The following is a 20358-nucleotide window of genomic DNA, read 5'->3' as shown; positions in this document are numbered from 1 at the left end:
GGTCGTTCACCATGATTGACACCGCCCCATAGGTGTTAGGTGCCTTGATTAAGATTACAATGTTGTTAGTTCGTGAGTTATGTTTAGACCTGTTGGTCTTGTGAACTTTGATGATTAGATGTCTTTAATTGTGAACTTGGTTGATTTGGAGTTTGGTTGCTTCCTGGAGGTTTGTGGGCATGTCCACAACTTCCTTAGGTTGGAACCTTAAGTTTAGATGAAATCTTAATGCAGATGGTTTGTTTTATCTTATCTCTGTTGTGCTGTTTTCTAGAGCAACCTATGTTCTTTATCTTGTATCTCGAAATCTGGGCTGTCAAAAATTCTAAAATTTTTGTAGAGATAACTAGACTTCTGTATCTTTCAAATGCCTTTGGAATCACATCAATAGCTGTTTAGGTTTGGGAGATCTAGCTGTCACAAATTGATGTTCCTGCGCAGACTGGAACCCAGAACAGATTCGGTTTAGCTCTATTTTTGACCATGTGTATGTCAGAATCTATAAAAGTGATCTAAATAAAAGTTGTAGCTGATCTCCTAAGCTTTCCAACCGTTCTTGGTAAACCTCTGTTGGATCTCTGAAACTCAAGTTATGATAGATTTACTAAACTGCTGCTTTTGGAATCTTGTCCAGAAAATTCTCAGCATTGTTTCTTATCTTTTATAAGCTCTCTATAATTTGGAAATCTCTAAAATTTGCGCATTTGTTGGAAAAAAAGATGGCCGCAAGAGGAGGAAGAGGCAGAGGCCGTGGTCGTGGGCGTGATGCTCTCATAAATCCACCACCACCGCCACCTGTGACCATGGAACAATTAATGAGAATGCAAGCGCAGTTGATGCAAGCTATGATGCAGCGCTTGGACAATGAACCTGCAAGAGGACCACCACCTGTTCAGGTCAGAGATAAGCGTGGAGAGTTTATGAAGGGTCGTCCACCGGTGTTCACTCATGCCTCAGATCCTATGGAGGCAGATGATTGGTTGCGTGCTGTAGAGAAGCAACTTAACATAGCACAATGCAACGATCTTGAGAAGGTGTTGTATGCTTCTGGTCAACTCTAGGGAGCACCTCAGGATTGGTGGGATTCTTTCCAGTATGGACGCCCCAACAATGCTCCTGCAATCACCTAGTAGGAATTCAAGGACAACTTCCGGTCATATCATATCCCTGATGGACTCGTGGAATTGAAGCAGGAGGAATTTAGATCCCTCAAGCAAGGGTCCATGACCGTGGCGGAGTATCGTGACAAGTTTGCTCAACTGTCACGCTATGCACCAAATGATGTAGCCGAGGACAAGGAGAAACAACGCTGTTTCCTCAAGGGACTCTATGATGGACTGTAGCTTCAGCTGATGTCCAACACCTACCCTAACTTTCAGTCATTAGTGAATCGCGCAATTGTGATCGATGATAAGCGCAAAGAGATGGAAGCCAAGAAGAGGAGGATTCAAGGGCAAGCTTCTGGAAGTAACACTAGCCCGCGTGCATATCCCCAGTAGGGTTTTCAACAAAGGAATCAAGGACCATCTAACCAGGGAAACCGTGGTCAGTATCCTCAACGTAACCAGTTCCAGCAACGTCCTCAGTACCAGCAACAGTATGGTAATCAGCGTCCCCCGCAATAGACTGGCAATCCGGCAACACACCAGGGAGTGCCCAATAATACTCCTATGAAGAGTGGTGCACCCAACAATCCCAACACCTGCTATCGCTGTGGAGAAGTAGGTCACTATGCTCATCAGTGTCCTAAGAAGCAGAACCAGCAAACTCCTCAGAACCAGAATGGCAATCAGAAGTTCAATGCCCGACCACCTCACACTACTAAAGTGAACTATGTGTCATCTGATGCAGCTCAGGAGACGCCTGAGGTCATGTTGGGTACGTTCAGCATCAACTCTATCTCTGCTACAGTACTTTTTGATTCTGGTGCTTCGCATTCTTTTATTTCCCAAGCTTTTGTTAGAATGCATAGCATACCTTTGTGTGCCATGAAAAAACCCCATACTAGTAAATTCACCGGGAGGTAGTATGCCCGCTTCATATTGGAGTCCCTCAACTAGCATTTCCTTAAGGGGGTAGACTTCAAAGTGAAACCTATTGTGTTGAGAACAGCGGGAATTGATCTTATTCAGGGAATGGATTGGATGAAACAACACCGGGCAGTGATTCAGTGTTAGGAGAAATCTATGGTTGTGACATCACTCAATGGAGATAGAATCTGTGTAGAAGTGATAGTGCAAGCTCAGCCTATAGCCACTATGAATCAGTTGGATGGTGATGCCAATGAACAAGATCGTGTCATGGAGGAGTTCCCGGATGTCTTCCCCTGATGACTTGCCAGGTATGCCACCTGACCAAGACATTGAATTCATTATTGAATTATTACCTGGAACTGCACCAATAGCTAAACGTCCATATAGAATGGGGGTTAATGAATTAGAAGAGCTTAAGAAACAACTAAAAGAGTTGCAAGAAAAAGGCTTCATACGCCCCAGTTCTTCCCCATGGGGGGCACCTAGTGATCTTTGTGGATAAGAAGGATGGTAGTCAACGGATGTGTGTGGATTACCGTTCACTTAATGAGGTTACTATCAAGAATAAATACCCTTTGCCTAGGATAGATGACTTGTTTGATCAGTTGAGAGGAGCCCATGTGTTCTCCAAGATTGATCTCCACTCAGGGTACCATCAGCTAAAGATTCAAAACTCAGACATACCCAAGACAAGCATTCACTACATGGTATGGATTGTATGAGTATACCGTTATGTCTTTTGGATTGACCAATGCACCTGCATACTTCATGTATCTGATGAATAAGGTGTTCATGGAGTTTCTAGATAAATTTGTGGTGGTATTCATTGATGACATACTGATATTCTTCAAGACTGAAGAGGAACATGCTAGACATATAAGGTTGGTCTTGCAAAAGCTTAGAGAACATAAGTTGTACGCTAAGCGGAGCAAGTGTGAGTTTTGGTTGAAGGAGGTCTCTTTTCTGGGTCATGTTGTCTCCAATGGTGGAATAGCAGTGGATCCAGGCAAAGTGCAAGATGTATTGAATTGGAAACCACCAACCACTGTAAGTGAGATTCGTAGCTTTTTGGGATTGGCTGGATACTACAGGAGGTTCATTGAAGGTTTTTCCAAACTTGCTAAGCCTATGACAGCTCTATTGGAAAAGAATGCTAAGTATGTATGGTCGAATAAATGCCAGGCAAACTTTGAAGAGCTAAAGAAGAGATTGACTATAGCTCCAGTATTGATTTTGCCCGACTTAAGCAAGAACTTCTCTATATATTGTGATGCATCTCGTTTGGGCCTTGGATGTGTGCTTATGTAAGAAGGAAGAGTGGTGGCATATGCATCTAGACAATTGAGGAAGCATGAGTTGAATTACCCTACTGATGACTTGGAATTGGCAGCTGTGGTACATGCTTTGAAAATCTGGAGACATTATCTAATTGGGCATAAGAGTGATATCTATACAGATCACAAGAGTTTGAAGTATATCTTTACCCAATTAGATCTGAATCTGAGACAACATCGTTGGTTAGAATTGATCAAAGACTATGACTTGGAAGTGCATTATCATCCGAGAAAAGCAAACGTCGTAGCTGATGCACTTAGCAGGAAGAGTTATGCTAATGGACTTGGGATGACATTTATGTCAGCAGAGTTGTGTGCTGAAATGGAGCATCTCAACTTGAGTTTTGTCACTAATGCAATGCAATTGGTGATAGAGCCTACATTGGAGCAAGAGATACGCAAAGGTCAATTGGAGGATGAAAAACTAAAAGAGATAGCAGAGAATGTAGTGCTTGGAAAGGCATCAGGATTCAGGATGGATGAGAATGGTACTCTTTGGTTTGGAAAAAGGATATGTGTACCTGAAGTGAAGGCTATCCATGATGCAATTCTACAAGAGGCCCATGAGTCTGCTTATTCTATACATCCCAGAAGTACCAAGATGTATTTGGATCTCAAGGAGAAGTATTGGTGGTATGGTTTGAAGAGAGATGTGGCAGAGTATGTGGCTTTGTGTAACACTTGTCAAAGAGTGAAAGCTGAGCATCAAAGACCTGCAGGGTTTCTACAACCAATGAAGATTCCTAAATGGAAATGGGAAGAAGTTGGTATGGATTTTATCGTAGGTTTGCCCCGCACTCAAAGAAGTTATGATTCAATATGGATAATAGTGGATCGACTCACCAAGGTTGCTCACTTTTTACTAGTCAAGACTACCTATATGGGTGCAAGGTTAGCAGAGTTGTACATGGAAAGAATAGTGTGTTTACATGGTGTTCCCAAGAAGATTGTGTCGGATAGAGGCACTTAGTTTACATCGCAATTCTGGTATAAAGTACACAGATCTTTGGGGACAAAGTTGAATTTAGTTCTGCTTACCACCCACAAACTGATGGACAGACTGAAAGGATCAACCAGATTTTGGAAGATATGTTAAGAGCATGTGCACTGCAGTATGGTAATAGTTGGGATAAGAGTCTGCCATACGCAGAGTTCTCGTACAACAACAGTTACCAGAAGAGTCTCAAGATGGCACCTTTCGAGGCGCTATATGGGCGTAAATGTAGAACTCCTTTGTTCTAGAATCAGACTGGTGAAACTCAAGTGTTTGGACCCGATGTCCTTAGAGACGCAGAAGAACAAGTGAGAATGATTAGAGACAATTTGAGAGTGGCTCAGTCTCGATAGAAGAGTTACGCTGATACTCACATAAGAGAGCTGACTTTCGAAGTTGGTGATTATGTGTACTTGAAGGTGTCACCAATGAGAAGTGTGAAAAGATTCAATATGAAGGGAAAGTTAGCACCAAGGTATATAGGACCTTTTAAGATCCTAGAGAGACGTGGAGAAGTAGCTTATCAGTTGGAACTGCCTGAGAGTTTGTCAAGTGTGCACGACGTGTTCCATGTTTCCCAATTGAAAAAGTGTTTGAGGGTACCAGAAGAGCAGATTCCTTTGGAAGAGCTTGCTGTTAAGGAAGATCTTACATATGAAGAGTATCCGATAAAGATCTTGGAAACTGTCAAAAGATGTTACAAGAAGCCGAACTATAAAGATGTGCAAGGTGCAGTGGAATCGGTATACAGAGGATGAGGCTACTTGGGAAAGAGAAGAGGATCTGAGAAAGACTTATCCCCAACTATTTGAGTAAGCAATCACCCGAATCTCGAGGACGAGATTCATCTTAAGAGGGGTAGAATTGTAACACCCTAAAATTTCAGTCTTTTGAAATAAGAAAATTTTGATTTAATTATGTTATTAAGTGTGCATTCAAATATAGGAAATTAATAATTTTTGGGAAATTAAAATCAAATATAAGGAATAGAAACATGTTGATACATACATGCTGCCGCATATTTATTTTGTGATGAATTGTCTTCATTCAAAGTTTCAATGAATTCAAAATCTATTTGAAAGTGCTTATGGAAAATCTATTTGGAAAAAGAAAAGGCAAAATTCTTTTTCTCCTCCTCCCCTTCTTCATTTCGGCCCATGGACTTTTCTCTGCGCCAGCGCACCGGCCCACCCGAGCTGGCACTGCTTCGCGTGGCCCAGCAACCGCGGCCTCGTGGCCCAGCATGCGCGCCAGCCCAGCATCCCGTGAACAACCGTTGCCTGCCGTGCCTCCTTCCCTCTTCAGCCGCTGACCACCCGGCCCCACCTGTCGGCGCCACCCCCAACCTCCCACACTCCACTGCCTGAGTCACGCGGAACCGCCGCTGCACAACCGCGCCCCGCTCCTAGCGTCGTGGGCTGAGTCGCCCGCTCCCCTGGTCTCTTTAAAACGAAGCCGAACCCCTCCGCGCGCACTCCATGCTGCCTTCCCTGCCTCTTCTTCGCATTCACCGAGTGCAGCAGAGGCTACAACCGCCGCTCCAAAGAAGCCATGGTCCGCCGTCCGCCATCTACGTCGTCCGTCGTCCTCGAGCCGTCTCCGACCCCGTTCTTCCCTGCTGTGAGCTTCGCCTTGTTCCCCTCTCTCTCTCGGTGTTTTCAATTTGACGAACTGTGGCCTCTAGGGCCTTAGACGAGTACACCATGGAGCTCCTTGCCGCCGGCCATGGCCGCCACCTCGCCAGCCGCGTCCGTCCGGCCTCCGAATAAGCCTGGCCGAGATCCCCTGCTTCCCCGATAACCCCCGGTGCTCTCGGTTGGGAAAACCATGGGCCCTAGCCCCTGTACCGAGCTTGCCGGCGTGCTCTCACCGCCGTCCATGGCTGAGACTGCCGCGGCCGCACTGTTCTGGCGCCGGCGTCTCCTTCTCTCTCCCCCAAATCTATTTCAGGCCGTCCGATCTTGATCCTACGGCTCACGTAAGCCGATACCCCTTCATGGGTCAAATTTCTAAAGAACCCCTCAGTTTTCAGCAAATTGGACCCGCAGTCCATAGCGCAAATTCCTGAGTACGCTTTCTTCTTTTGAAAACGTAAACTAAATTGTTTTAGTCCAAAGTACGTTTTCAGTATTTATAGAAATGACATTTGTACTGTTTTGCTTATAAAATCGTCGTTTTTGCTCCGAATTGATCCGTTCAAATTGCGTTAGCTTTGTAATTTCATAATCTACAGTGTTAGTACCACTATTAATCAAGTTTGCAACTTTTGAATTTCATGATTAGTTTTAATTAAATAAAGTGCTATAGAAAACCCCGTTTAATTCATAACTTTCACGTTTTAGCTCCGAATTTCGTGAACTTTCGCATTGACGTGATTGTAGCGAGACATAGATTCTTTTCATAAACATTTTATCTTGTTTTCTATACTGTTGGTGTACTATTCTAATTGTAGGATTGTTTGCTTTGCATGAATGTACCTGGAATGTTGTGTGTTGCCGTCTTGGTCGTGTTCAGACGGTGAGGAGAACGTTGGAGATCAAGAGTTCTTCGACGACCAGCAGGACTAGCAAGAGTTTGTGAACCAAGGAAAAGTATAGCATGGGCCTACCTTGACGTCCTATTCACTTTAATCATTTACTCATGTGCATGTGTTTAACTTTGATAACCTTAAGGACATTCTAGTCATTTGATGACCTGTTCCCTTGACTCCTATGGGTTAGTTGCATATGGGTAGATTGCTAGTGCTCTAACTGAACATGATCTACACAATGGTTAATGGTTCTATGGAACTAAAAGTATAACGTGATTTGTAACAACAGATCCATAGGGCGAAGGTGCAAATGACTTTTGATCATGTTGCTCCCGGCCCTCCATAAGGACTTATCTGTCGGCAAAAGCTAGGACTGATAGTGCAACCATGAGGGTCATATGGCTCTGACTTTAGCTCAGTAATAGGCCCTTTGTAGCTTGTTAGAGGTTACCTTTATGGCGCAAGAGGGGCTTGCCACGTTGGGTATAGGGCTGCCTCTGTTCCTATGTGTATAGCCGCGATGGATATGTGCCATAGGAAAGGGGGGTTCCTACATCTGCCTGCCGAGGAAACCTAGCGGACCCTAACTTGTTAGAGAAACCTATGAAATGGCTTCATAGTGTACCCTGCCTGCTCACCTTGGCAGTGACATGGGAGTAATTAACTCGGGCATATGGGAATCACGACTCAGCGGTGAATGTGCACCACCTCTACAGAGGGTTACAAACTGTTATAACAGTCGTGCTCATGGTTACGAGCGGCCCAGAAAAACTCACAGAATAATTGGTTACTCATTGTGGTTCATTTATGATGGTTTATGATGATATGATCCAAATGATGCTGATATCTGAATATATGGGTTTAAAAAGGAGCTTAAGCATAACTTGATTAAACTTGATAATAAAATCTTGACTTACTAAAAGTGTTAACTGCAGTAAACCAGTGTCATCCTTTTTGAGCTACATAACCCCATGTTATCTTGTTAAGTACAGGAAGTACTTACGCTTGTTTACTTTCTATATTTGGATAAAAATCCCGGATGGGTAGCAGATGACAACGGGTATGAAGAGTTTCCTAAGGATTTTTAGGCTTGTGGTCAACCAGTTGACCTTCCATGTGATGGTGTTCCACGTGAGAGAGTTATCTTTTTTCCGCTGTGATGTGTAAGACTAAGTTATGTTATTATCGTGATGTAAGATACACTGTGATGATACTCTTTTATAATTTGTCAGCTTGTGTGTGTGTGACTGATCCCTGGGCACACATGAGTTAGTGTATTCAATTTTATCCTTAAAATTAGGTGTGACAACAAGACAATTAGAGCAGTATATAAAATTAATTCACCGCAGAGGGAGGGAGGGAGGGAGGGGAGACCTGTTGTCATCTGTTTTTGCCTTCACGCCACATAGGCCTAAAAATATAAAATTAATTCACCGCAGGGAGAGGGAGGGATGGAGGGAATACCTGTTGTCATCTGTTTTTGCCTTCACGCCACATAGGCCTGAAAATATCAGGATGTTAAGTCCGTAACAGAACTTAAAATATTCAGATGTTAAGTCTATAATAGGACTAAAAGTATTCAGACGCTAAGTCCATAACAGGACTGAAAATATTCAGGATCCTTTTGTAATAAGTAAAGATTAATTTAAAAAATAAAAGATAAGGTTTAGAGACAGATCTGAAACAGGTTTCTATCATAAAAGAGTGGGTTAGGGATAGGGAAAATGCGTATCTAATCCATTTCTGATGTTTGTTTTCCACTGGATTAGGGATTAGGGATTACAGATTGGGAAATAATTTTAGAAAGGTCAAAATGGGATATGGATATGCTTATCCAATCCATTTCTGAAGTTTGTTTTTCATTGGATTAGGGATTAGGGATTGGGAAATAATCTTTGAAAGGTAAAATGGCCAAGACAGATATCCGAGCATGATTTTGTCTAACCAATGACCAGGGAGGCAGGGATCTGCATCGGCCAGCTTCTCCTGGAGGGACTCCTGTCGCGCAGCTTGACAACCCCATCTGCAATGATGGTTCCATCGACCTCGTGCAGTTCCAGTGTGGCGCATGGCGGCAAGGGCACAGTGCTGAGAATGGGTTGTAGTAGCTCCACCCGAGCAGCATCTCAGACGGCCCACATTGGCAAGCTGCTGCTCCAGCGCCGTGAGAGGTGAGCAGCAATTCCATCCTGCGTGCACAGTCACTCCAGCCCCTGCACATGCAGAGGGAGAAAGAAAAGCTTGGATTCAATCGGAGGAAGAAAAGCTTTGAGGAAGGAACAGCCTTGTTTAAATGTCGTGCTTTTAGAGGCAAGTGGCAGAGAGATTTTGACATGACCGTATGTGCGAACGATTTCTTTACGCGCCTAAAATCCCTGTGTCCATCAAAACTCACTCTGCCTGCCAAAATTACCTCTAACCCCTGCGTGGGTCCAGAGCTTTATTAGATTCATAATTATCTTCTATTTATTATCTATATTATTATATATCTCCTAGATTACACTATCGTCTTAATTGAGCTTTGTAGCCAATGTGGTACTGTGTACTTTTGGGCGGACAATGGTTGTTTTTTTTTTTTTCATTCATCATTTTTCTAGCTTAACTTTTTCTAGTTGAATCCTCCATGTCCATGTTGCACTGTAGCAGAACCAGCAACAAGTAAAGGGCCAGGGAATAAACAATCAAAACATCTTAAGGTCTATATGGGGTGTATAATCCGTTCTGGCTTCTGTATATACAACTACGCTTGGACCGGGTCTGTATTGGTGTCACACCCCAAAATTTCCGATTTTGGGTTGTCCATAGAAAACACTAAATAAAATGAAATATTTTAATATTTGGATAAAATTTACCAGGTTTAGTTTGAGCTAGCGCAAATTTAGTTATAGAAAAAATGTGATTTTTCAGAGTTTTCTAATTTTGACGGGCTTTTGCATGATGTGATGTTTGCTTGTTTCTTATTTGTGTGTTGAGAGTGAGCAAAGTCTTTAAAATACGTTAGTAGGTCGATTTTCCTTCTTCGGCATGCCTTTATCTTTTTCTACAATCAAATTCTTTGTTTCTCAGCTCAAGTTTTCGTTGGGAGCTTTCTAAAATCTTTTCTTTATAACGCAAATCACTCCTTTCAGTTCCTCGTCCGTCAATCAATCTCTACAAACTTCTCAAGAATTTTTCTAGCTTTTTCTGAAACTTGTTCCTACTTGTCTATGAGCATAATTTAATTTTGAGATGCTCCAAATTATCTTATCATGGGCTCCAAATACTTTATTTGGGTTCATCATGTTCCATAATGTCTCTGGGAATTTTTCCTGAATTTTCAGAGCTTTTGGAGTATTTGTCGCGGCTTAAACAATAATTCAAGACTTTTCTGGAATTATTTTATCCACGAAATTAATTAATTCCAATAATAATAAATCTCTCATTTTCCCAACGCTCAAAGCCCATGTGCAATAATCCTAATAAATCCTAAAAACACACGTCTTTATTTACTAATGGGCTTTAATGTTTATTTAGGCACATTAGTGCAGGTGGATGGTGCAACATTAATTAGTATCATATCACTAGTGGGAGTTTTTATCCCTATATATATGTACAAATCCCTTAGGCAAAGCATATCCAAAACTATCATAAGGAGAGCTCCTAGTTTGGGAAATCCCTCGTGTAGTAAATTCAAATTTTCTCTCTTCCTATCATGTCAGCGTCGGACTCTTCGTCGAGCTTTTTCGGCCTAACCGTTGTGTTCCGACATCAACACCACCATGAGGTATCCCTCTTTGTCCTCCACGTCATGGTATACTTGGTTGCGTGAATGCATCGCCGTTTGACCTTTTCTCCTTTGTTTCTTTGCTTCCGGTGAACTTCACTATGGTTGGCTTCTTGTTCTCCTTCTATTCCGGCCGCTGCTCGGCTCTCCAGCGTCGCCGTAGCCCACTAGGTGAGCGCGCGTGCGCTGCTGCAGCTGCCGCGTTGGCCCTGCCTCAGCCCGGCCACCGTGCGGCGCTTGTACCGTGCGTGCATGGCTACTTCGGGAGCCCTTTGGCCACCAGCGGGCGCCGCCCGTCGCGGATGACGTACGTGGGCAGGTGGGAGTCGAGGCCTACAATGTCTCAGGCTCATGCTCAGCTCAGCCCTACCTTTGCTTCCTCAACTGACATCCCCTACGAGAACGGCAGCAGGTTCCAAAGGTCATGAACGTCACGATCTGCAACAGCCAAGGATGAAGACGACATAATTACGAAACTGCTATTGGTTCGTAATATCCTTTCCTTCGTTTTAATTTAGATTCGGTTTATTCAACTTGCGTTAGATTCATGCCGACGTGCTCTACACCAGTAGTATTAATGTTTTTCATGTCACATGTTTTTCTATATATAGTTAAATATTAAATTGATTAATATACTTGTATCTAGTTTTATAATTAAAATCAATATAGATTTTATTCCTATGTATTTTATATATAACTGATAACATGATTAGTTGCTAACATAAATGTATTTCTAAATTATAATTTGCTTAGGATAAACAAGGTCATATAAAACTTGTTTATATGCTCTCACATGCACCTTTGTTTTGTAAATGTTAAAGTTTAATCTGATTAAATTATATGATGACTAAAACATGATTAGCTTTAACTCGACTTTTAAAACTAAATATGTTGTGATTAATCTAAATTAATATTGCTCCTATAGTTTTTCTTAGCTAACATAAAACAAACTCGTAGTTGTTTCTTTTATAATATAATATAAATCTTTTGATAGTGGTTTTCTTTTAACCGTAGCTCCTTTCTTAGTGTCTCTTGCGTTCTCATAACCGTAGCAACGAGTCGTCTCTTTTAGCACGCTGTTTTCAAGCCTTTTGCCTATTGGTGTATTGTTATTAGTCTACGTTGTTTGCTCAAGTTGCTTGGTGTTTGCTACGGGTAGAAAGAGAACCGTACGTGAGCGCTGGAGACTAGAAGCTGCAGAATAGAAGACCAAAGGATCTTTGAGGAGTTGGCTATATTGACTAAAAAGCAAGTTTAAGGCAAGTATAGCATGGGATCATCCTTGTTGTCCTATACACCTTTAATCATTTAATTCATGTTGCATGTGTCTACCTTGATTACCACTAAGGATTTCCTAGTACTTTGCACTTTGTGCCTTGATACCTATGGGGTATTGTATTGGGTAGTATGATGCTAGTGCTCAACTACAACTATGATCATGTAACTTGACTAATGGTATATGCAATAAACACTAAAAGATGCTTTTTAGCAACATGGAACAAGGGGGCTAGAGCATTGGGCTATTTTTATGGTGCTCTAGATTCCTCTCCCTAAGGACTTATCTATAAGTGATCATCCAGGACTTACAGTACAACCATGAGGACTACATGGCTCTAGTCTTAGTATAGTACCTTGCTCTTTCTAGTTTGTAGCAGTTTATCGAAAGGGCAAGAGGGGCATATCAGGCTGGGTATGGGCCTCATCCCTAGGGTGTGTACTATAATGCGTGTATAAGTGCCACTTCTAGAGATGACTCCATAACACTTGGGAGATGGAATCCTTAGCGGCTGCTCCTTATTAGAACGACTAGGGAAAAGCTTCATAGTGTACCCTGCCTGCTCACCTTGGAAGTGTTTTGGGAGTTGCAAACCTGGGCATATGGGTATCACGACTCATAGTGAAAGTGTACAACCTCTGCAGAGTGTAAAACTGGTATATCAGCCGTGCTCACGGTCATGAACGGCCTTGGAACCCTTACAGAATAGATGATGAACACTAAAGATATTGATGATAAAGATGCTTACTAATGATTACCGTTTATGCTATTCATTATTCATGTTTACCTGATCATGTGTTTATGGGCTTGTGATAAACTTGCTGCCACCCAATTGCTAAAAGATGACTCATTAAAAGCTAATCGCAGTTAAACCAGTGTCAGTCTTTTGAGCCTCATGAACCCCATGTTATATTTGTTGAGTACGACACGTGCTCACCCTTGCTATTTCCCCACACCCCCAGACTTTAGAAAAGTTGCTCCGAAGATTGATGGAGTTATGGAGTTCCCAGAAGACTAATAGAAGAGCTAGGCATATGTTACCCCCAGTCAGCCGTCCCTATGAAGAATGGAGCCTAAAGATTACCTACCGTTCCGTGATACTCTGATGTAAGTATTAAATATGAGTATATTTCATTATATAATAAAGCATTGTCACTTGATACTATTGTAATTTGTCGCTATATGTGTGATCTGACTTCTTGGGTACACATATAGTTAGTACACAATTTTGTCTTTAAAACTGGATGTGACAGATTATGTGACATCCAGCCCAGTTTGGAATTTGGCCCATAGTGGCCCATGTGCATGTTAATGAGATATTGTAGAGAGTTTAGTCCCACTTTGGTTGTTAAAGGTGGGATAGACCAACATATAAGGCTTCTAGAGTCCATCCCATCATCCCCGGGTTAATCCTTTTACACGAAGCGAGGACGAAAGCGTAAGTGGGATGGTGGTAGGTGTGGTTTGCTCATCGTGCAGAGTGGATCTGAGCCGTTTGGACTCTGGGGCATTACAAATGGTATCAGAGCCGACCTTCACGGCCACGGACGCGTGCGTGTCGGGGGCACGGACATGGGGGTTCATTGCGCGTGTAGGCCCTATGGGGTGCACGGCATGGCACATGTGCTGGCACTAGACGCACGGCCGCGTGTGCTAAGAGGGAACGTTCCTGGTCATTGTTTGCCCGGCTGTGGGTGTGTTGGGCCGACGAGGACATCGGTTCCTTTGAGCGGGGGTGTATGTGACATCCGGCCCAGTTTGGAATTTGGCCTATAGTGACCCATGTGCATGTTAATGAGATATTGTAGAGAGTTTAGTCCCACCTTGGTTGTTAAAGGTGGGATAGACCAACATATAAGGCTTCTAGAGTCCATCTCATCATCCCTGGGTTAATCCTTTTACGCGAAGCGAGGACGAAAGCGTAAGTGGGATGGTGGTAGGTGTGGTTTGCTCAGCGTGCAGAGTGGATTTGAGCCGTTTGGACTCTGGGGCGTTACAATTGGTTTGGTTCCACGGCATATGTTTTGTTCTAGATGACTGCAGTGTAACTGTACTTACTGCTACTGCTATGGTGGCCGCCCTGATTAGTACAACCGAACAGGGAATCCTTTGCAATTAAATAGATAATTGATTGCTAGGGATGATTTGAACACAAAACCACATGTCCAAGCAGTGTCCCAATTCCCAGTTTCCATGCAAATCCTTCCATAGACTGCTCTTCTAAATTAAGACACTCACATTTTGTCCTCTACTCTACAATGGGTTTAGGTGGCTTGAAAACTTCAATGGGCTAAGGGATGTACTTATTAAAATGGGCATATTTTCAGCCACATGCATATCAATTTTCTTGGAGTATTACGGCTGCTGCTAGATTAGTTCATTACAACTTAGAGATTGTATTATCTAGCAACTTAGAGATAAAAATCAAAGGCTTAACCAACGCTAGAGAATGTTCAGTCATCTATAATTAAACAAATCTGCATATTTATGAAATAGCTGCATGGATCAAGATCACATATATTTAGTGTACTTCTATAATGGTTCAACAATCAAGACAGGGGTACAGGCCATCATTATACACTAGCTCCGAGCAGATGTAGCTCCTGGATCTTCACAATAGGGATGCTACTTAAAAAGGAGAAAAAATATAGAATTCTAAACCACAAGGAGAATCCGTTATAGGAAATATTCAGAAGGGGACATTTTAGCGAATAGCTCGTGGGCGTCTCGAATCCTTTTTGTGGGTGGTCAGGGAATCAAGCTGGCTTGGGGAATGCGAGACGAATCAAGAGAGAGGGTGAGTAATATTTAGAGGCAAGTCGAAGATTCCGATGATCCAAGCATGTAATTTGCAAAAGACTAGAATTTTGGTCGAAAACAAGTCGAGGTTCCTCTTCTGCGTACCTGAGAACTCGCCGAGTAGGAGGAATGGGGTCCAGGTTCTTGACCTCATGCCTGCATTCTCAAGGTGCCGAGGAGAAGTCAATGCCTGATTGAGGATCGGCGCAAACAAAATTGGGACTTGGCTGGCTTTTACTTACCTGTCGATGCTTCTCATGAGTCAGGACCAGGTGCCCTGTCCCTTGGGCTGCAACTCCGCAGGGACCTTCTTGACCATGGTACTGGGCTTCGCGAATGGTAGGATTTTCCTAGGGGCGGCCGGAGCGGAGGCAGAGCAGGCAAGCGAGCCGCCGCCGCCGGCGGCCTCGGTGCGTCGCGGGGGGGAGGGGAGGGGATAAACAAGACTCTGGCAAAATGAATCTGTTAGGCATATTACGGAGTAGCTAGGCTTTCATTTTTGCCGGAGATAGAATTCTCGGAGGGAAAATTTGGAGGGAAACTAATCGTGACATATCTAAAAAGAGATTTAGATTTAGTAGTTTATATATTATATATTTATATTTATACATTGCAATGAAATTTATATTCTACATCATATTATGAGTTTATTAGGTTACTAACGGTACAATAAACTAATAATAACTCTAATCTTGAATTCCACGGTCGTGAGTTACGGTATTCATTTAATTTTCTAGTCACTTAGATTTATGTTATTGGGGAAACTAAGGTTTTAGGATAAACCTTTTTGATGATTAATTTTTTATGGGTTATGAATTAACTAGGAAAATCCAATATTTGCTCTTAATTATTGTATTCCATATCGAGCAATGTGCGAGGCATTTTGATTAAGCTGTGATTATATCTTGTATAAATACGACACCCAGTATCAAATGTAATTTATTTGTCCTCGTTTATATTATTGTATCGCTCTTAGGCTGTTCTCAATAGAGAGCTTTATGGCGTTATTTTCGAGACTTCTACATCATGTGAAATAAAATGAAACACGGATGAAATAATCATTCTCAATGCATAGTATTATTCTATAGTTTCATAGACATTTAATTTCATGACTCACGTAGAGTTGGTAATCGTGCCAAATGGAGTTTCATCATTCTTCTCTCTATATGAAACTCGTTTATTCTCTCTTTTCTTCAAAACCTTGTTATATATGTTATAAAAACACCTACTATGTGGCAGTCTATTAAATACAAAAAAAAACTCACATGAAACTATCATTGAGACTGACCTTGTATTCTATTTATATTTTGGGTCCATTGTTGGAGACCGTCAATCTTGCAATCAAAAGGTTCTGATAGCGGTTCCCAACATAGCCACACCCATTCACAAGAAGTAGTCACTTTTTTATAATAAGTCGACTTCAACTAATTACATTCAATTTCGTTAAGCTTTTAAGGTGTGAATGCGAGGTTTTAGTTTAAATTTGCATTTGTTGATTTCAAGGTAAAATTAAGATTGTCTACAAATTTGAAATGTATATAGTGAAGAAATGTTTTAAGGTTTACAAACCGTAAATGAGCATTAAATTTTATGGAACTTTGGAAATATTTTTATAAAAATTTTAAGTCTTATTTGACGTACATATAGTTCAAATTTAAATTACTTTCAATAAGCTCATCTAAATTAATTCGGTAGTGCTAGCGCCCGGACTTACATCTGAAAGATACACTTGCAACATGCCTATGAAAATAATTGCAACATATGCAACATCCCTCGATCTACTTTTATAACATCCATATGAAACAAATGCAACATACATCTGAAACACCTAAAACACTTAAAATATACATATGCAACATAGGGGAGGGGAAGGCTAGGTTGGCCGATTCCGCCCGCTAGGGGTAGGGGGAGCTCAGTCACCAGGGTGAGAGAGGGCCCGTCGGGCATGGGGAGGGCGCCGTGCCAGGGTGGGGTAGAGCCATCAACTTCCCTGCAACATAGTTGGTCTAACTCAATGGATCTCGCTCGTGCTCCATGGATCTCGCTAGGGTGGAGGAGAGGGCCACCAGATCCACGAGCATTGGGCGCTTCCAGTGGGTGAGGACGCTGGGATGAGGGGGAAGGGCGCTGCCGGGGTGGGTGAGAACAATCCTAGATCCCTTAAGAAAAGTTATAGTTTAGTTTAAGTAGAACAACTTTTGTTTAAGTATCAAGACCTAGTTCGGCCTCTAGCATAGCCAAATAGTGGACCAAAGTTTGAATCCAATGTTGTTTATCAGGTTCCAAAAATTGGCTAAGTCTAGGACTGAACTTTTTTAGTTTACGGTTTGCAAGTAGCCCACTTTGGGACTTAATATCTCGCAAACCATTTTGATTTAGACCAAACTCTTTTAATCAAAGTTGTAGTACTCGTGTAGCTCTATCACACGGTGCAATTGGTTGAACAAATCACTAACCGGTTTGAGAGATATGAAGGGGAGAATATGGAGTTTCAGTCGTATTTTTGAGGTGGTATTGTCAGCTCTTTAGCTGATTTCGAACGGGAGCTGTCATGGCCGACCGCGTGTAGGAGAAACACGTCGCGTGGCCCTCGCACCCACTCTCATGTGTGCCATGGCGCCCTGCTCGCCCGTCTTGGATGCCCGGTGCCCTCCGCTCTCGCTCAGTCGCTCTCCATCTCTCTCGCTCGCTCTATGTCTCGCTCTCGCTCACCATGGAGGTCGAGCATGAGCAGAGTTCCACGTTGCCGTGTGCTCCTGCATCTCCAGGCTCCCGCACCCCTCGCTAGCGCCACCAATAGCCCCACCTCATCATTCTCCATCCGTGCTGCCTCCTTCCTAGCGGCGTCGTTCGCCATTGTCAGCACGGCTGCCGCCGCTGGTCTACCCACACACATGGCCGGGACGCCACGGACCGTCTCCAACTGAGCCGATGCCACCCATGGGTGTGCACCGGTCCTCGAATGCTCTGCCCCACTCCACCACTGCCGACGAGCCTCCTCCGACTGACGTTGGCGAGCTCCCATGCCTCCTCTGTTCCATTCGCGTGAAGGACGTCGCGCTCAAATTCAAAGAAAGGGAAGGGGTTTTCTATAGAGTTGTGACTCATGTGAATAGTGGCTAGAAGGACTGTTTCACTGGAATTTATTTTCGTGGAAGTTAGGGGTCCTCGGTGCAAATCTACTTTTCTTTTATGGCTAAAACTTTGGAAAATCATAATAAATTGTAGAAACATCATAAAATAGCAAATGAGGACTTTTTGGAATCCTTGTGAGTAGATCTATGCAGTAGAGTCATATTATGATATGTGTTAGTAGAAGGTTTTTGCTGTTTTTATTTATCTATGTTAATTAGGGTTTTCTAGGAATAAATTTGTATCTAAAGTTGTGGTGCGCCACTTGCTGTGAAATTTTTATGGTAGGCTACTAATGATGTGTGTGTGCTGTGGTAAAAATTTCATGGTCATTGGATGCAGTATGATTGAGTTATTGATTTAACTTGTTTATTGCTTGATAATTGGTTTTAAATAAGTTATAATTTTTATGTTGGTGTAAAAATGGAAAATGTGGTTCCACTATATTTGTATGATGTTGTGCTACCATAATAACATATAATATGGACATATGTTTGTGGAAAGTGGTGTATTTTAGATTTATCTTGCTCTCACATTTTTCTTGCATTAGCAATTTCTCTTTTTAGTAATAATTAATCTATAAAACCTGAGTATGTAAGATTTGTACAGTAATCATATTTTGTCATCATATATCTCTCATAAAAATTTAAGATCCAAATAATATGTTTGAAACATCACCTATAATTAATATATATGTTTTTATATATAAAAAAGCTAATGAAAGTTTGTTAGTAGATGCTTGTGTTTATGCCATGTAATACTTCTAATAATTGGTGCTAGGTAATGTGATTGCTTGGTTATAGTTAGGAGTTGCATGGAACTGCATATATAGCAATAAAATGTTAGTTGTTAACAACCTAAATGGTAAATGCATATAGTTGTATCTCTGTTGTTATGGCTGCATGTACTAGTTTACGGTGGTGGAGATATTTTCATGATTCAAATGACTGTTTTCTGTAGATATGTTGAATACAAAAGTTTTAGATAATTTCCTTATCTTGCTTGTCCTAAAATTTCATGATTTTAGGCCTGATGGTTTAGGAGTTATAGATTTTTGAAATTTGCTATCAGATTTTGCATGTCCTTTGGACAGATCTGAATGATTGTATTGTTTGACTTATGTAAACATAGAATCATCTATTGGTAATAATAGGAGAGTTGTAGTTCTTTTCCTAAGATTTCTATAATGTCTAAGATCACTATTTTTGGTGGTCTAGAACTCCAGTTATAGCGGTTCAAAGTGGAATGGCAGATTTCTATCCAAATCTGGACAGAGATGCCTTCTTGGTATTATTTGACCTTGTTAGCTGTAGAATCATCTTAAAATGATAATGAGAAAGTTATATATAACTTAATAATATTTTCATAAAGTTAAGAATCGTGTTTGCTGAATGTCTAGAACTCTAGTTATACATTTCTGAAGTTAATATTAGTTTTCTGTCCTTAATTGTATAAGCTCTGCTTCATGATGTATTTTGACCTTGTTATTTGATGAATCAGCTTTTGGTGTAATAACAAAGTTTTAGATAATTTCATTAGATTTCCAGAAAGTCTTAAATCACACTTTTTGCATGTCTATAACTCTAGGTATGATTAAAACAAGTGACTATGGTGCTGCTCTTCAGAATCTATGTTTGTACCTAAAATTGTTTGCTTCATCTTGCTTTGATTTGTGTGTTGCTAAGTGTGGCTCATGCCTTTGATGGTGTTAAGTTAATATACCTAAAACCTTATGAAACTTGTGTCATGCTTTGTGCTACCTTTCTTGCTATCCTAGCATGATAGGTTGTGGGATGTTTAATTAAGTAACGTGGAGTGCTTATATATGTTCGGTGTAACTTTGTGCTCATCTTGAATACTTTTATGTGAGGCATCTCATATTGCCATTCTTTGTATTCATGCACTTGCATTGTTCAATCTCATCTAGATACGCTAGATGCACCACGTAAAGGATGTGATGTTGGAGCCGAACCCAAAGATGAAGCTTGGTGAATCCATCCAGAAGACGGAAGGACTAAGCAAGTGCCTGAGATGGGAGATGCTCGCCAAGTGAGTGTCGTCTAACAAACACTAACCTAGTGTTAGATCCCTAGGCAAGCCCCGGAGCATTCTAAGCCTCCTATGTTTTTACAAATATCACTTGTGTCCTTTATGTTTGATACATTAGGTTATAGGAGTTGATTGGAAACACTTATTGCATATAATTTCCTTTGTCCAGACAAATATATCTTGAATCCTTTGTAGGTCCAGAATAGAATATATGCTTAGCCATGCTTAGTATGGTAGAAGTCGGGTGATTTCCTATCACCTGCAATATATAGGTAGATATCTAGGTCATGGTTGGCTATAATTGCTATCATGGAAATAACCATGTGTTGATGAATATAAAAAAAAGAGACCAGGGCGGGATTGTGATAGAGAATCAACAAGGCATGGAGGTCTTGGTGCCTATTTATCCCTGTCTGTGTCGGTTAAGGACCAAATCGCTTTTCGTCCT

Source organism: Miscanthus floridulus, chromosome 6 (genome assembly GCF_019320115.1).
Source record: "Miscanthus floridulus cultivar M001 chromosome 6, ASM1932011v1, whole genome shotgun sequence".
Lineage (NCBI taxonomy): Eukaryota > Viridiplantae > Streptophyta > Magnoliopsida > Poales > Poaceae > Miscanthus > Miscanthus floridulus.
Note: the sequence above shows the minus strand (reverse complement) of the source record.